The 18679-nt window shown below is 38.1% G+C and overlaps 1 long non-coding RNA gene across 1 annotated transcript; it reads left to right on the forward strand.

Moving 5' to 3' along the window:
- Nucleotides 1-1669: 1669 nt before the first annotated feature.
- LOC112957914 lies at nt 1670-18313 on the forward strand. Its single transcript, XR_003251298.1, has 3 exons — nt 1670-1733; nt 6732-6733; nt 18303-18313. It is a non-coding gene; the product is annotated as an uncharacterized LOC112957914 (long non-coding RNA).
- The last annotated feature ends 366 nt before the right edge of the window (nt 18314-18679 follow it).

Raw genomic sequence — 18679 nt, forward strand, 5'->3', positions numbered from 1 at the left:
GGAGTTTCCTTCTCTGGAGATCTTCAAAATCCTCTTGTACGTAATCCTGTGCCATGTGATCTAGGTGATCCTGTATGTGCAGAAGGGTTGGAATAGATGTTCTCTGAAGGTCCCTTCCAACCTTGATGCGAGGGAGTGTCTGGAGTCAAAGACGCACTCTCATAGAGATTAAGTCAATGCTCCGTTTATTGCAGATTCCAACACACTTTTATACAGTAAKCCATAAGCCGCACCCYGACCAATCATGATTTTACACACTCTCCTCTCGCCTCTGTCTTGCCACTGTCTCCGGGGMTGGCATCCAATCCCTTAAARGTTTACCTATAAGGTTCTGGATACAATACCTTTATGCCTAAAAACAAGTGTGCCACAGCTACTGTCCAATCAGTTTCATGGTCACGCAGCAGCCGGACAGCTGCCTTTGTTTTTGATCCGCTGATGGAACAAGTACACTGTCGGCCTTGAAGCTGGTTATCTACTAACAAGGCATCCTGCCTGCTAATAGGCACTGTACAGCCATCCTTGGAGCGGGCCCCAACACAACCTTAAGGATTCTATGATTCAATGAGCTGGACGAGGGCATAGAGTGCACCCTGAGCAAGCTTGTGGATGATACGAAATTGGGTGGAGTGGCCGACACACCAGAGGGCTGTGTTGCCACTCAGAGCGACCTAGACAGGCTGGAGAGTTGGGCAGAGAGGAACCTCATGATGTTCAAGAAGGACAAGTGCAGGGTCCTGCACCTGAGGAGGAATAACCTCAGACACCAGCACCGATTAGAGGTTGACCTTCTGGAAAGCAACTTCACAGAGAGGGATCTGGGAGTCTTGGTTGTCAACAAGTTATCCATGAGCCAGCAGTGTGTCCCCATGTCCAAGAAGGCCAATGGGATCCTGGCCTGCATCAGGAGGAGTGCTGCCAGCAGGTCAAGGGAGAAGATCCTGCTCGGTTCTGGTGAGGTTGCACCTGGAGTACTGTGTGCAGTTCTGGGCTCCCCAGAACAAGAGGGATGAGGGTCCAAGACAGAGTCCAGCGCAGAGCAATGAGGATGATTAATGGACTGGACCATCTATTGTATAAGGAAAGACTCAGCCTATTTAGCCTGGAGAAGATTGAGAGGGGATCTGATCAACATGTGTAAATACCTGAGGGGAGAATGTACGTAGGTGTATAAGAGGAGGAAAGATTCACAGCCTGTTTATGATCTGTAGAGGCCTTGAGACTACTGTGAAGCTGAGAACTAACCCGTTATCTGGTTGTAGGGAGTTTGAAGGCGGCTCTGCAGCTGCGAAAACAGGGGCCTTATCTGGTGGTGAGGAGCAGCTGAGGAATTTGGAGGYGGCCGTGCCAGAAGGCATGRGGCCAASCAAAACACAGCCGACCTCTAAGCCAGTTTGGAGGTCAAACCTGAGGTGAGGGAGAGGAAGATGATGAAGGTGGGACCCTCATAACGAGACAGAGACCCCCACTGGTGGGCRCRCATGCGCACACTGGGGAAAATTGGATAACGAAAAAGGTGGAGCTTTGCCCACCCTCTGGTACGCCTCCTGACACGTGGTGGCCCTACGTGGCCAGATATAAAAAATAATCGTGGATCAGAGGAGGAGAGAGACTTCCAACCGAGACCTACGTTGTCTCCRCGGGGACGCCGGCAAGCTTGGAGCCTGTCAGCTACCTCTGGTCCACGGCGGGGGAATGATCGGTCTCGCTGTCCTGCTGGCAAGTATCCTCTCGTAAGTAATTGCTATGTAGGCACCTCATTTCGCAGGTAGTTGCTAAGTAGTGGTCTTGCTTTAGTGTGATGTTAKTGTGAATTGTCCTAAATAAACTAAGGGGTGGATTTTGCTCTCAGTGCGTGTGCTTTCAATTGCCGAGCCCTGAACCCATCCAGAACAGTAGGAGGGGGCCAAACTCTTCTTAGTGATGTCCAGTGATAGGACAAGGGGCAATGGTTACAGTTTGAAACACAGGAATCTACATCTTCATATAAGGAAGAACTTCTTTCCTGTGAGGGTAACCGAGCCCTGGAAGAATCTGCCCAGGGAGGTTGTGGAGTCTCCTTCTCTGGAGGTCTTCAAAAGTGCTTGGATGCCATCCTATGCCACGTGTTCTGGCTGTCCCTGCTGGAGCTGGGGATTTGAACTAGATGTCCTAGTAGATGTCTAGAAGTCCTTTGCAACTTTAACCGTTCTGCGATTCTGTGATTCTATATGGTAATCATACATAAATGGTAAAAATAATAGTGTTATATGTACAGAAAGAATAATAAAATCACTATAGTCCAGGGAAATGTCTTCTTAAGCAATGGTCGTTTTGAATTTTAGCATTTTACACTTCCAAATTCATATGCAACACTGAACTTTGATTTGTAACATTTCAGGCTCCTTGTATGCTGCACAAGGATGGATGCTATTTGACCTGTAGCTAATAGGTCAAGTGCTATTACTGCACTTCCTTCCTTGTTCTTCCTTGTGTTTCTTCATACTCTTTCATATGATCCTTTTCCACTTAAATAGTTATGCTGCAACTCCAGTGTTTTACAGAAACTCTCATATGATGCAACTTCTTTATTCTTCTCCTCTTCTATAACAGGCTTAATAAAAACACTTGAGAGGGAACTAAAATAAAAAWTCAGAAATTGTCTGTTCTCATTTTACAGACCAGAAGTTACTTGTTCTATTATTTCCAAATTAAGAAACAAGTCAGTTTCCATGCAGTACTTTACTGTGTGTTTACTGTGTTTATTAGGATGAGTTAGAATAAAACAAAAATTTTAGTGAATATTTCCTAAAAAGCAAAAATTCATATCTTTTGTACAATTCATTTAGCCTCATAAAGGACAGCTTCATCACGTAGACTCTTTTCCTTACAGATATTTATATGTGTGGTGTTGAATGAGGTTTATGGAAACAAGACTTGAAGGGGCCTCTAGAGTCTCCAAATCTATTCTTTGACTTTCATAGGCCATTATAGCCTATGGTACTGTCATAAAATAACCAATTTAGGTAGGCAAGGTGACAAGGTCACCTGAGAGTACAAGAGTTTACCTTGTGTATACAGGTCAGAGTCAAAGTTACATCAGTGTTTGATACACAAAAGATTTGCTCTCTTAATAGGCTTAGACAAATCTTTATCTGAGGTTTGGGTATTTTCCTATATACCTGCTAAAAATATTGCTAGTATAAATTAAATGTCGCAAAGTACATCCTGCATCCTATTAAGACATTAAGCTCTTGTTTTGTATTCAGGTCCATGTACATGACACAGTTTGTTTTGTACTCTGAAAGCCTTCATTCGGCTTTCTTATTTTAGCATGATGTACTGTAAATATGAAACTGAATTCTTAAGTAGGAAATTTATCAAAAAGAAAGAAAAAAATGGATCTGACACTTGATGATTAAATATACTCCACTCAGAACTCGAAAAGGGGATCAGAAGATAATTATTGTTAATTTGAAAATGGCCTGAAGAGGACACATAAAAAGAATGCTGCTTTACTTTATCACTTAGAGAAGCTATACATATATAATTTTTTTCTTTTACTTTAAAATACTTGCATTTGTTCTACTTCAGAGATGAACTTAAATAAAAATAGGCTTAAATTTAATTGGCTCCCTGATGAACACCTCCATGCCATTATGTCTTTTTACACTTTGGCTAGTTTCAGACAACAAACTTGTACTAGCAAATCAGCCAGAGGCATGATGTTGCCTTTGATTGACAGCTATGCTACTAATTCTCTTTTAATAAGATAGGGATGATTTGCTTAGTATAGATCATTTTGCTCTGTGTAGTGACAGCCTCAGGCACAAGAAGTCCACTACACTACTAGTAGTTTCACTACTTCGAAATCCCATGCTTTGAAGCAATCCCAGACATACAACTAATCCTACACTTTCTACATTAAGTTATCACATATCAACTGCTCTGAAGTAGCTGCTCAATAACAAAGGAGAAGTAACTCCATTACCTATTGAGAGATGTTATTTTGTGCATGTCTAAAAAAAGACTATTCTCACATAAACTAGTTTAGAACACTGGATGAGTTTTCTTTTCTTTCATATACACATGAACAAATCAACATTGCCCACAACAGTGCTTCCAAAGATGCTCTAACACAAGAAGCTTACCAACTAAAGAGCATGGAGCTGGTATCCAGATTACCAACCAACAATTGGAACTATGAAGGAACTATGAGTAAAATAGAAAAACATGGCTATGCACCTAGATAAGGTGCCTCTTTTTTTTTTTTTTTTTTTTTTTTTTTTTTTTTTTTTTTTTTTTTTTTTTTGGTGAACCATAGTGGGTTTTCCTTGGAGCTTTCATGAGTGGTCAGTAATGTACACATGGAGGACATTGCCTGTACCATGTACAGTATCCCTATATTGGTTTTGCAAAATCCCACTTAAGTTTCTTTCTACATTTGTCTTTCATTTATTGGAGTATATTAATATTATACTAGTTCTATAAGCCAATAAAGCTTGAAAAAAAAAAATAAGACTTCAGTCTGACAAGAGATATAGAGTAATAATTGATACAAATTGAGACAATTTCCTGAAGGGAAACTCAAAGATTTATCCATGACATATCTATGACAGAAGATGAAGATAGGTCTTCAGACTCACAGACTTCCAAATCACTTATTTTCCTGTCTCGGTGCTGCCTTATGTGGTAGGTACCAGTAACTGTTGGCATAGCAACTGTACCAGTGACTGAACTTATTTAAATAGGAGRTAGGCTGTATCAGTAACAGACCCATTTTAATTTCTTCCACTGAGGTCCCAGGTAACTGTACTACTTTGGTCTGGCTGAAAAGCATTGCTGTCACAGAGTAGCAACTAAGTCAGGTCAACCAAAAGCAAAGGCAGGTCAACCAAAAACCTGAAAACTAGAAAATGCATCATGAAGGTTGAAATGAACAGGAAATAACACTGAGCAAATGGTGATGAAGCACTAATAGAGCAAGCCATCTAATTCTAGTAGCTATGAAATAAAATTGCCAAGGGAACTTCTCTTTTTGGAGTGTTGAAGAACAGCACTACTGAACCTGTCCTTCCAAAATCTCTGCAGATCCTGCACACCCAGATCACATAGAAACTCAGCACTGCTGTGGACCTGATGTTGCAAAGCTCCTGCAGCACCAGCATGAAACTATGGTAAACGTACTTCCATCTAGTTTTCCCAGTTGCCTAAGCTCCACATTTCACCTCTAGAAAATAGTAAGGGTAGATAGTCAACTTTGCTTAAAAGTTTTATTAGGCTTATAAATAAAATATCTTTTTTTTTTTTAACTAAAAATGGACTAAAATGTAGCAATTCGGTGGCCATTATCTTCATATCTGCCAGAATCTCTATTAAAAAAGAGAAATAGATATATAGGAGACCTTATTACCAGTTCTATGTTCTGTGTTACTGCATGAAGAAGCAGCTACATTTTCCAATGCACAGTGGTGATTAGACACCACTAGGGATCCATTTGCTTCAGAAATGAAGTCCTGAAAAGGGTAATGTAACCTGCAATGTGGGAAGGTGTCGCTACGTATGTGCTTTTTCAGCTACTGCATAATGCTTATTCCTAAAGGGTTGCTATTAAAGACCTATAGATATTTTAATTATCTAGTATCTACCCACCTTGTATGTCTGTTCCACCTTGTACTTGGGAAGATAGTACTTCATACACTATATTCTGCCAGTTCACTCAGATTACCAAGTGAAGATGTTTTTCACATGCCATAAATAATAGTCTTACTAAGCTCACTGAAAATTGGATCAAGAGCTCATGTCCTGATGGATCTCTTGTCTGGTGACATTAACCATTACATTTCTCAATTTAGATGCTCCAATGTATCGCTCATTGAACTATATGCTTTATTTTTCATATATAATCTTCCTTGGGAAAATTATTTGTATTCTATCACTCCTAAAGAGCTGCTTGAGTGTCCTTGTGTGTAGCAAAAGGGAAATTATAGAGCTTTGTGAAATGAAAAGGAAACTTCCCTTAAAGAAAACTATGTTTACATAAGGTAGCAATTTTAGTAAAACAGAGTTCAGTCTATTCCATGAGATAATGGAAAATTATTATTAATATATGTATTTCTTCTCAGAAAATATTTGCCATTTTAAGAGCAGCCTATGCTGATAGCATGARTGAGATTTTGCAACTGAATCAATATAAATACATCTCTATTGTATGAGTAGAAACATTTATATAGGTTGTACTGATTTTATGTAACATTAATGAGGCAATTCCCTAATCAAGTGAATTAGTTTTGTCTCTGCAAACATACCTACTTAAACAAGTATTTTATCATTGCACAAAATATGCATTTCACTTTCATATCAAAACCTGGGCTTGGCATATGGCAGTGGTATTAGTAACAAAGAGCAATGCAAACAAGAGCTAGCACACAAATCTAAAGCAATGCAATTTGTGATACAAAATGATAGTATTAATCTTAGCTTTATGGCACATTGGTTATTTCAAATATATAGGGATATGTTCTAAAGTTCTAGCTATGTATTTCCTTCACAAATGCAAACAGAGGTCTTTCTGGTTAATAGGCAGGATCATACTGGTGATGAAGGGCTTTGGAACAGGTACCTAGGCCTTAATTCAACAAGGCTCTTAAGCATTTGTAAATGTTAAGCATATGTTTAGATTACTTTAATAAATAGGAGTAGAGTTAAGCATGCATGCAAAGTGGCTTGATGATTTGAAGCCTTAATGTGAGCAGTCTGAAAACTTCTGTGCAGGAAGATTTAATTTCTGGCTACAGAAGATGCAAATTCTTTTTTTTTTTTTTTTTTTTTTGTATCTTAATGCATCTTTTTTTTTCATTATCTAATCAGTAGATTTCCACCTTGTAATGCTTCATATCAGCCTGTGGATACCATAGATGCATAATACATGGTACAACATTTTTCTTCAAGCAGTGGGTGGTCTGATCCCTTAATCAAGCTGACTTTTTACATTAAAAAGCTTAGCTCAGCTTGTGCTCTTAGAAAATTTATTTTACTCTGCTTGACTACATTTATTTTAAAGTATGTATGTGCATACATGCATGGCCCAATGCCCAGTAACTATATTATACAGTCAGGAATATCTGTCTCTGTGTTTTCATCACAATTCTTTGCTCCTAGAGATTTATCACAAGGCAATAAAAATGCACTCAACTTTGAAAGCAAGGCTTCTGTGCTTAAATGTGTTTTATTCCATTAAAAAAAAAAAAATGTTCACTTTAAATAATAAAATTTTGAGGAAATAGAGAGAGACGCAGTATAAAAACAAACTTTTGACACAACTTGTAGGGCTTTCGTATTTTTATCCTCAATTTTTCAGACTATTACCTACTACCAAATAACATTAGTGCCTTGATATCTCCAAAGAAAATACACTCTCAAAGGATACTGACATTTATAATACATACTTCTAATCGTTGTAGAGGGATGTCTTTCCTCATTTTTCTTTAACTCAATATATTGCCCCTATTTTTCCAGGTTGGGTGATATTTGAAGTTTATGTGAACTGTGTCCTATGTTCCTGTTTTCTTCAACTTTTTACAGCATAGTACTGCATCTGTTTATCAAAAAAGTGGCAATGAGAGAAAGTTTAAGGGTCAAGAGTGTTGTTTGTAAAGATTAAACACAAATATATTGCTCAAAAAGGTGTTATTYTTAAGCTGTTCATTCTATTCATTCTCCGTATCAACATGGAAGTTTGCTCAAATTTTAAAAAGCGTGTTGTTTTGCATGACAGAGAGATGCCAAGTTGGGAACCTGAGATGGAAAATGAATCTAAGTAGCCCAAATATCACAGAGGTAATTATTATGAATAATTTTATGTTATGAGATTAATCTCTTCAGGATTTTCACGGTTCTTCTCTGTACAATCAGTTAAGAACTCAGTACAGACACAATTCGAATCTCCATTTTCCATCTCTCCATTGACTCACAAGTTCTCACTTGATTTGTCTGATTCATTGGGATGCTGACCTAGTAAGAGTTCTTATCTTTGTATATGCTACACCAAGATTATAATAAAAATACAGCAGGAGTCAAAAATGACATCTCAGTTCCAAYAGAAAATTTTCTTTTGAACTACAGCTTTTGTTTGGCCCTTTATGCCTGAAATCTATTCTCTAGTCAATATGTAAGCACTGAGTGGGCTAGATTTTGTCAAAGGAGACAGCCCCGAGAGGCTAACCACAAATATGCACACAATGTCATCAACATAATACAAAAATTCATCTTATGCTTGTAGTTGCCAATAACCCAGATAGGATAGAAATGTCATGAAATATCAAATACAGACCCTTCACTTGATTCATAAAAAACTCAAAAATTTTTTAAAAAAATTCTCCCATCATCTCTGTTGAAAACAGTTACGAGGTGGTAAACCTGTGCTTGCCCTTTTGCGATTTACTTGATCAGTAAGTTTCCTAAATAATTCTATGCACATTAAAAAAACAAACGAACAAAACAAACACTAAATTATGCAGTTTATTATTAAGAGAAATGGGAATGAACATGTCTTCTTCCACCTCTAAAAACTTGGATATAAAACTTGGGCATAAATCTGTTTCACTGAATAGATAAAACTAGTCCACTGCAATCTGCATGTTCTCTCCAATTTTCTGTAATTATCTGCTTGTTTTAAAGACATTCAGGCCTGCAGTTTCACAGTAGTGGAAATCAGTACAGTTTTGCAGTGATAAAAGTAGGTAGGAAAGAGTGTTTCACATTTAGTATCAAGTTTAGTTGCAATCAGCACTAATACTGTCACTTTCATGAGCACTGGAGTGACAAATATCTAAAGATCTTATTTGGATGATTCAGAATGCCTCCACAGAGTCACTTAGGACTTTATAAGATTATGGTTGTATTAAAATCATGTGACTTTCYGAAAAGGTATTTTTGATTTTGTTAAAAAGTTATATATTCATTTGAATTTTTTATTACACTGATTAATCCCATTTTTATTGCATTCTATAGTGTAGTATACCATTGTAAAGACTTTATTGAAGTCTTCTATTTGTTTTGGCTTGATGGATCGAAAAATTGTTTGCATTTTACAGGTCTGTTCATTTAACAGGTATTCATTTAAATGGATAATAAGATACAAGGGTTGTGTAATGAGATGGAAAATTGCTAGCCACATATTAGGTGATTATAGTGGGTTTTGTCCAAATCAATTTTGGCAGAATATAATAAATCTAAAAAATGGACCTGGAACCAACATTTCAGATGGTAATCAGTAGGTCACTCTTGTGAAAATATTTTCCCATTAGTTTATATTTAATGGGGAAGGAAGTCCATTGCCTTATTTAATAACGATTTTATGGTGAAATGCAGGAGCCATATGGAAAGGGAGAGATAACTGAACTAAAATTCTCCCCTAGTCACAGTCTTTTTTTTTCTGCCTTTTTCATCACTGAGCATTCTCCACTGAGATTTTAGTTGGCGACCTCCTAAATAACTACACAGAGACATAGAAGTACAGAAAGAAGACCAGTAGATGTAATTAAAAGATGTGGAAGATAGCTCAAGCATGGATTTACTAGTGTAGGCCATTCCTCCCGCAGGTCTTACTTTCCTCAGCCTTGTTATGGTGCTCCCAGTATGACTCTCCTTCAGTCTGCATCCTCAGTATCTCATCTCCTTCAGTATCTCATCCAGGACTCACGAACTGGTGCTGATGGGACGAGAAAGAACAAGCAAAGAACAGAAAAAGAAATCCAAACCCTTCTTGTAAGACATTTTTCAAGGTGGGGAGACTTAATACCACCCCTGCCCCTCTGAGAACACTCTCACTTTATTTCTGTTTTTCTATTTCATATTAATCCACCTAGGATTTTGCCCAGATCTAATTAATGTGTTTAATGTGTCCACACCATGATCATCTGTGGCTTGTGTCCACATGGCTATAATTCTGGTGCACTTAGGCCATAATCAAGGATGAGTGTGCTAGTATGGTGGAAGAAGCAGTCCAGAGACTGACTAAGCTTGTGCCTCAGACTGTGTGAGTGGAAGTCTAAGATTCCAAAACGAAGGCTGAAATGGAATGAAGGCTAATGGAATGAAGCAATCTTCCAGCAAAAGGAGACGTGCAGCAGCTGCCTATAAACTTCTTAGCTTTTTAGCTCTGAGGGCATCTCCTAGTCTGCTACAAAGCAAAGTGAACCAGTAAAATTGAGCTATTCTGAATAATTTAAGTTAAGTTTGGCCTAAAAGTATAGCATTTGCTTACATGGTTATTGTTGCAGTTTGATGGGGATAGGAGGGCAAATTTGGTAAGAGATGTATCTCCTTGCGTTCCAGTCAATTCTCAAAGGTTAGAGGAACTAGGGGTGGCTGAACTCATCTCTCAATAGGGATATCAAATACTGTGGTATCTTCAGGCCCAACTCTGGAAGTACCAGATTCACAGTCTTTTGATTTTAGATCCAATCATCTTCCAAGCAGCAAACTGAGTTCACAAATAGTGAGTGATCACAAAAGTATGATCAGCTATAGGTCCAATTCTGGCAGTACCAGTTTCACAAACAGTCTGTTGACTGTAGGTCCGATCACCTTCAAAACAAGTAGTCGAGTTCACTCGACTACTTATCTAGTAGCATGATTTATTCAAATACAACTTTTAGAGAACAGCTTTTGGATGTCAGTGCAGGAAATTCTCTACTACAGTGTAGGGTTCTTAACTGGTGCCTGGTGTACAAATGCGCAATCATCACTCGCCCAGAAGATGGGAGAAGGCTCTCAACATCAAGGAATTTCCTCAGGTGGCATCCTGACCTGAGGGAAGAAAAGGATTCAGCCCATCAACTGATYCAGAAATTAAGGTGGAATCTTCGCTCTCTCTTTTTCCTTTTTCCCTCTTCTCCAATTCCTATTAACTGCCCTTCTTATTTCATCTTTCATGTTTTCTTCTACATTTAGGTGGAGCTTGAGTGACTCTAGTCATACTTACTTTCATTATTAATTGGTTTAAAAAGTCTTCCGAGTCAATTGAAAGTCTAGAGAGCATGCTCAGTAAGGAGTGGTCATTCCTTGGAAGCAGATAACTTCTGGGAGGGGTTGTGTATTGATATTATAATGAGATTAGACTGAGGAGAAGTTTGAGCAAAGTCTGTTGGAAGGGACTGATTTGCCACCATTGTTGGCCCACAATCAGACATCTTATCATACTATGTGGCTTATTAGATGCATGGTACAACCAGGTTGTCGCCTCTGCAGGGAGTATAACAGAGTTTGGCTGTGGTGTCTTCACTCTGTACCTACATTCACTCATCAGCTGCATGGCACCATCAGATTAGCAGCTCTGCAGAGAAGCCAGCAAAGTTTGGCCATGGTGTCTCCATTCTGCTCCACTCTTCATTTACTCTCATTAGTGTGTGCTAGGAGAGCAGACTGTGTTGCCAAGGAAATCATGGAGAAGTAGATTCCATACACAGCAGCCATCCTGGAAGTGGTAACTGTTTCTCACCTCAAGCAAGCCTCTGTAATGCCATAACTTCTGTTAGGCCCTAGTTTTTCTCTAATTTCCCCTTTCTTGAGCAACTCACTCACACGTATTTACAGCTCAGCCTTCTCAGAAACAGTTTCTTAATTGATAGGATTAGCAAAACTGTAATGTACTACCAGACTATGAAGCCATTTCAATATTAATAATTTAATAATCATGCCTCTAACTATTCCCCAGCAGTGAGGCCAGCTAACCTAGAATAGCTGGCATTTATACCATTAAACAATCTTTCTGTGCAAAACACGCAGACCATATAGAAAATTTCTATTGAGAGGGGTCATTGGATTATGACAGATCTCAAACTGTATCCAAGAATTATTATGGCTAGTTTGTCCAGAATTAAATTGAGCCCAGGTAAATAATCCAGTAAGATAGACAAGTGAATATCAGTACCTGTGAATGTTGTCTGATTCTATTTACTTTATTAATATAAATATAGTGTGAGTGTGGAGACCAGTTTGATACACATTAACATGTCACATACATGAACAGTTCYCTGTGTTAGCATGACTTAGTCACCTTAGTCAAGGCTAAGCTCAGGATCAACATCAACATCAATCGCACAGTTTTGGCAACATGCTCATACTGTTATAAACTTGCTTGTTTATAACAAAAAGGCTCTACTCTGCATCTGAGAGCAACAGGAGGTGCAGGTAAAGCAAATTGGATGTAGTAATTAGATTAATAATTATTTACAATTTATCTACCTACATCTTAGCAAGCTCAGTACTCACTCTTATCACTGCCCAAAGACTTGGCAGTACTATCACTCTGAATAACTGTTCTTTTGTTCTATTTTGCCCAATTGACAGATCCATTATTGTTAATCTAGTTTTAGGCCCTTTTCTTGAAATAAGCTCCATGTGAGTGGATTGACACTTGCCCTATTAAAGTTATTAAAGCTTCATACAAGCACAGGTCTCAGCTGAAATGCTGCTCACCACAACACAGGAGATACAGCATCATCTCAGAATTGCATTTACATAGTATTGGTTTTCTGTATTKCTATTTTAAGACTTTTTTACCATATTTCTCTAAACCAAACTAAACAAATTTGTTCTGATGCCTGCTTGCAGAATGACTCRGCAAATATTTTCTTTCCTCCAAAAGCTGTATCTGCGAAGCATCTGGATTCCCCATATGAATTGTACTGGACAAGAAGATCAGCTAGCAGTGAAATAACATTATTTAAAAATAAATACCTATCATGCATTGGATCTAACCATTAGGAAAACATTAGTGAGAAACAAATTTACGTTTCCCAGTTTGCATCTTCAGACTGTCTATTTTAATTTTGTTCAAATGCCACTGCTTATCTGCAGTGAGTTTAATTTTCTGAAGTACCATATTTTAGGTGATCTCTCTGGTCCTCTTTGTCTTGTTTTCCATTTACTACACTGGGCTATTATTTGGTTGCATGCAGGCACTTGGTTATTACTCTATTCYGTTTCTACTGCCATAATAGCTTTGATCAACACAGCCTGAAAAAAAAATTACATCATAAAATGCAGTATGYTTAACAAAACTTTTTGCAGGTGTTCTAAGAACTTTGATTTCAAATGCAGGAAATATAAACGGTCTGCACTCCACTTCAGACTCTTTAGTGTATTTTTGCAGACTATTAAATATAAGCTACATATGAACAGTTAGCTCATCCTTGAAGAAACACATTGAGTTTGAAGTCATTTAATGCTACTGTACAAATTTATATTTGAAGATATATTTTAAGATATTTTCAGTTCCAATATGAAGTATACAAGATAATGGGGCAAAGCTAACAATATGATCTAGTACCTACCCTCTACCTGTAGCATTTCTCCAGCAATAAAAATACAACAATATAGAAGAGAGTTGTGGCAGTCACTCTCACTCTACAGGGTAACAAATTTTTATGTAGTAGACAGCAGAGTTCACATTTCTAGTACTGAAATTATTATCTCATAACATCCCAACAGAATGCCTTTCTGATGATATTTTTATGCAAGATGTTTGATTCAGTAGCAAGACCTATTCACACCTCTATAACAACTTGTGCATAGTTAAACGAACAATTGTTCCTAGTACATAGTTAGTAACCAAATGATTTTATTCTTACTAATCCACAGAGGAAAGTCACAAGTGATGATTATCCTCTATGTAGGTTACTTTCCTTTCACTTTGGAGATTTTCATAACATACCTCTGCCTGGAATGGGAGCATTCCACTCTCAAGAACTACAGGCTGGAAAGTCTCAGTTTAGTAAGGGTAAGACTGGATTAAATGGAATGAGGGCTCTTATTTTCCCTCAAATAAGTAGGTCTGACTATTTATCAGAATCAGAACTATTAAAGTAAAATGCACCAGTAGAACGGGTCACTAAAAAAGCCACCACTGGGTTTGCTCAAGCAGAATATCCTTGCCAATTTGTAATGAAGATCATTTGTGACTTTTCATATTTCTGCCTAGYTGAAAATTGCCTTTCACATTCAAAATGAAGCTGCATTAAAAAACAGAGATTAAAAATAGCATGTTGTGAATGATAGCTTTTGGTGTATCTGAAACATCACAAGGACTGCTTTTTTTGTTTTAAAATATTTTTTCTAAATATAATTCAGAAAAAAAAWCTCCACCAGAAAAAATAATTAAATATTGTTTGAACACACATATATATAACCTTTCCTTCTAGAAATCAGATTATTAATAGCTTTATCCAGATGCCTCTGTACTGTGTTCAGTTTGGTTGCAAAATTAAGTGCTCATTGATTAGAAAGATACTTAGCCAAACAGAAAACATCCTGTACTGTCAACATGGAAATAACAAAGCATGTTTTCCTACAGATTTCTGTCTACATCTTATTCTGACAGAAAATTATCTCATCTGCATGCTAAATAACTTCACTTTCTTTCTCAATGCTTCTCCATTTTCCATAATGTCTCCAGCAGTACATCTGTTCCCTGTATGCCTAGACTTGCATAGGAAGCTTGTTAAACTCATGCTGTAACCTTTCTGTCAAGGGACTTTTTAATTCTCAGTCTCCGTCCTCTAGCTAGCATCTGGCTTTCACCAAGCTTGTACAAATTTAGTAAGTCTGAGACCTTTCTCTTTATTGAAATTGTATATTGATTAAAAAGTTGCACAGAAAGAAAATTTTATATACGCCTTTTTAAATATATGATGTAAATATAAATCGTATATTTGTCAGAAGAGCAGACAAGCAAAGTCACAGAGACATTCTTTATTGAGCATATCAGGCTAAAAGTATGTCAATGCTTTCTACAATACTAGCATTACATTATTCCAAGCAGTATTAGACACTACTTATTTACCTTTAGGCTGAATGTAGATTACGAGAAAGAAGTGATTATTTCTTTGACTTTTGAAAATGTTGACCCTGCTCTTGAGGCTTGCTGTGTCCTTACTCTGCTTCATTAGTGCAAAGTAGTTCAGGGAGCTCTCCCCTGCACAAAGGTATCTTTGGATACATTTGAATTGTTGTAGAGAGCTGTCCCACAGCTACTGGTGTAGGGCATGCAATTTAGATCTGCCTGCACACTGATAATCTCCAGTTCTCCTGACATCTGCTTACAGCCAGAGGCAGCTGGCATAGCATTGGCCAGCTTGTCAGCAGGTCTAATTTCCAATAAAAAAGCTGTGTACAGATGTGGCCAGGCCCCAGGAAAGCCCCATSTCTATATTCAGCTGTGGTGTTTGCCATCCCCTTAGCCCAGTGACACTCTGGACCATGGATTTATTACCCTGTCATTCAACTTTCATATCCTAAACACCTGTGCAAAGCAATGCAACCACTATCATGCTCAACTATTGCCAGACTGTATATTCACTTTCTACGGGCTTGAAATAGTTTTATTACACAGACCACAGAGCAGGAGAGAATCCTGTTGCCCCATGACTAAATATAACTGGAAATACCATAATTAATCTCATTGTTGAAGTGCAGTTCATGTGAATTCTTCAAAGATTAATAGTATTAGAGCAAACTTTCCTGGTCAGTAAGCAGATTTCTTGATYCCTTTTGGCTTGTATAACTTCATTAGTCCATGTTTTTTATTCCTTATTTTGGAATGTCCTCCTAACTGCATGCAGATTTGCTAAATTATGTAAGCATCTATCAACCTCAGAAAATATGCATTTTTAAAAATACAGTATCTAGAGTGGTTTTCAAAATTTAATGTTCAGGGAAATTGCAATATTAAGGGCACTAGCATTGGAATATATGGAGCTTTCTCTCTAGAGTCAAAGTGAAAGTTTAGTCTTATGGCTAAAATATTTAACTCAGAAAATAGACTTAGTCTTATTTTTGACAAAGTTTTTTTAGGCAAATCATACCACCTTTCCCTGCCTCACTTAATAGAGAAAGGAAGACAGTAAGATTTGTTATTCACATCTTCACCTACAATTTCTATTTAGATTTATTCTGTGCAAAGCTGATAACTATTCATAGAGGTGATAATAATAATAAAAAGAATAGTAATAGCAGTGACCTGGTCATAACATCTGCTCCAGTACAGATCAGTTGCTCGTGGGTTTAAATGTGCATAGCCTCTACAGAAATCTTGTGTTCATATCTCAGTTCACTGGATGGCTTCATGCATCATAATTGGCAGCTTTACTTTCACCTTTCCTGTCGTTCCACTAGAAAATTCCAAGCACTCCCTTAAGTTATCTTGCCAGAGAGTATTCTTTAAAGGAGTGATTGTACTAGTCCTGACTTAGTAGATAGATGATGTGCAGCAGATGGCACAAGTAGTATAGTTTCTGATCTTTTGCAGAACCAATAAAATCTGCACTGCAAATGGTTTCCTCTGTGCACATCTTTACATGGAGCACTYTAATATATTAATCTTAAAAGTTAACCTTGCAGATCAGCACTAAAGTACAGCACAAGAATATGTGTACTGCTGATGCCCATACTATGTATAAGAGATTTTTCAATCCAAGGCTTACAGCCTAGTATCTTTCATGTAAGTTAAATTCACTTAAACACTGAGTAGAACTTGGCAAAAATATATAAGCAATAAATATTCACTGATGAAAATGGGTTCACTGTCAAGCCTGAATATTATACAAAGTCAGCTTCTCCTTTCAAATGAAGCCACTTGTTATCTCCCAGAGCAAACCAGCATTTTTAAATTTTTAAAATAGATATTCAATCAATCTCACATTACCGCTGAAGAACGCTGCTTAAGTGAAAGTAAGTGATGATTGATAAAGCGTCTCAAAATACTGAAAGCCACATGCTAATAAATGAATATTGATAAAGTATCATTATTTGTTCATTTTTATGTATTTAGGTGTATGAATAATTAAGAGGAATATTACCATTCCTTTTCCATCCATCCACATAATACAAAATATATTCATCAATTCATCCCACATGCATGACTATAACCAGCTAGATATATTCACTTGAAAAGCACAATCTTGCTTAGTGTGTCAGCTCTTAGACACTTCTGTCATCCTTAACACCTTTAATAAATGAATTGCCTCATCTTTCTCAAAATGTAATTAAACCAGGCTGTGTACGGTGTAGGACTGCTTCTAGAATCTAGCAAAGTTCTGCTTAAAAATGTTCCTTCCTTTTCAACTTGAATTAATGTGAGGTCCCACCAGAAATGTGATAACCTTGAAATATATGGCCCAAGTCACTTAGAATGTCAAACGTGATGCTATGAATATCGACTGACAACCCTCAAATAGTGACTGCAGATTAGTTTGAGGAAATCTTCTCATGTCAATAAACCATACAAGCTATAGACATTAGGCAAAAGCCTTTATTCACAAAACAATTCACTCTAATACATACTTAAATAATCACGAGCTCAGCTCTGACTTGAGCTGAAATAGGTGGGCTTCACAGAAGCAAGATGCCTGTCCAAAATGAGCTGTTACAATTCCTTTTCATTCAAACCCAGTCTTGACTGTTTTTTCTTTTAGGTAATGACCATCACTAAAGAACTATCTGAATATATTAGATTGAAACCCAGATGACTATGTTCAGCAAGACAGCGTAGTAAGCCCTCCGGATATACTGCAGACACCAAGAACTTCAGACAAGTAGTATCTAAGTTGGACCCAAATTTTTKGTCCAACATACATGACCCAGACTTAATTAAGACACTTAACTGCACTACTAGAGAGATGGCAGTTGTTGACATCATATGCCACTGCAATTTTCAATAGTACTATACCACTATACCTCATATGAAGCATAGAGAGAAAAGTTGGATGTCAGAATCAAGTAGTCTGTAGATAAGACAACAATAATTCCCTACCATCATGTGATTTCTCACTCAGAAAAAAATCATAAGTTTCTTAGTCAACACGGAACATCCTAACCAGGCGCAGTAAACAAGTGGTCAATATTATTTCATGTTTGATGAACTATATTAGACTGCAGAGAAGGAACTGGAAAGTAAATGCAGATAAAGGCGCGCAGCATGGGGAATAAACAAGAGGAATTGGAGATGCATGTGTGGTTACAGGGCCATGATCTCATCACAATTACTGAGACATRGTGGGACAGCYCYCATGACTGGAATGTGGCCATGGAGGGCTACAGGCTTTTCAGGAGGGAAAGGGCAGGAAGGTGAGGTGACAGAGTTGCTCTTTATGTGAGAGCAACTGGAATGCTTAGAGCTCAGCATAGGAGAGGATGGAACACGAGTAGAGAGCCTGTGGGTGAGGATAAAGGGGCAAGCCAGCAGGGGCAACACGGTGGTGGGAGTTTACTACAGGCCTCCTGACCAGGACGAGGAAGTGCCCGAAGCCTTCTACGGGCAGCTGCAAGCAGTCTCCCGATCACAGGCCCTGGTCCTCCTGGGGGACTTCCACCACCCTCATATCTGCTGGGAAAACCACTTAGCCAGGAACAGACAGTCCAGGAGGTTCCTGCAGAACATTGCAGATAATTTCTTGATACAGGTGGTTGAGGAGCCAACAAGGGGAGGGGYGCTGCTAGACCTGATACTAACAAACAGAGATGGTCTAGTGGGAAATGTGAGGGTTGGGGACAGTCTGGGCTGCAGCAACCATGAGATGTTGGAATTCACAATCYGGTGTGGAGGAGATGGGGCGAGAAGTAGAATAGCTACCCTGGACTTCAAGAGAGCCAACTTCGACTTCTTCAGGGAGCTCCTTGGAGCAGTCCCCTGGGTCAG

The sequence above is a fragment of the Nothoprocta perdicaria genome, unplaced genomic scaffold, assembly GCF_003342845.1.
Source record: "Nothoprocta perdicaria isolate Ctin4 unplaced genomic scaffold, notPer1 scaffold_79, whole genome shotgun sequence".
Classification (NCBI taxonomy): Eukaryota; Metazoa; Chordata; class Aves; order Tinamiformes; family Tinamidae; genus Nothoprocta; species Nothoprocta perdicaria.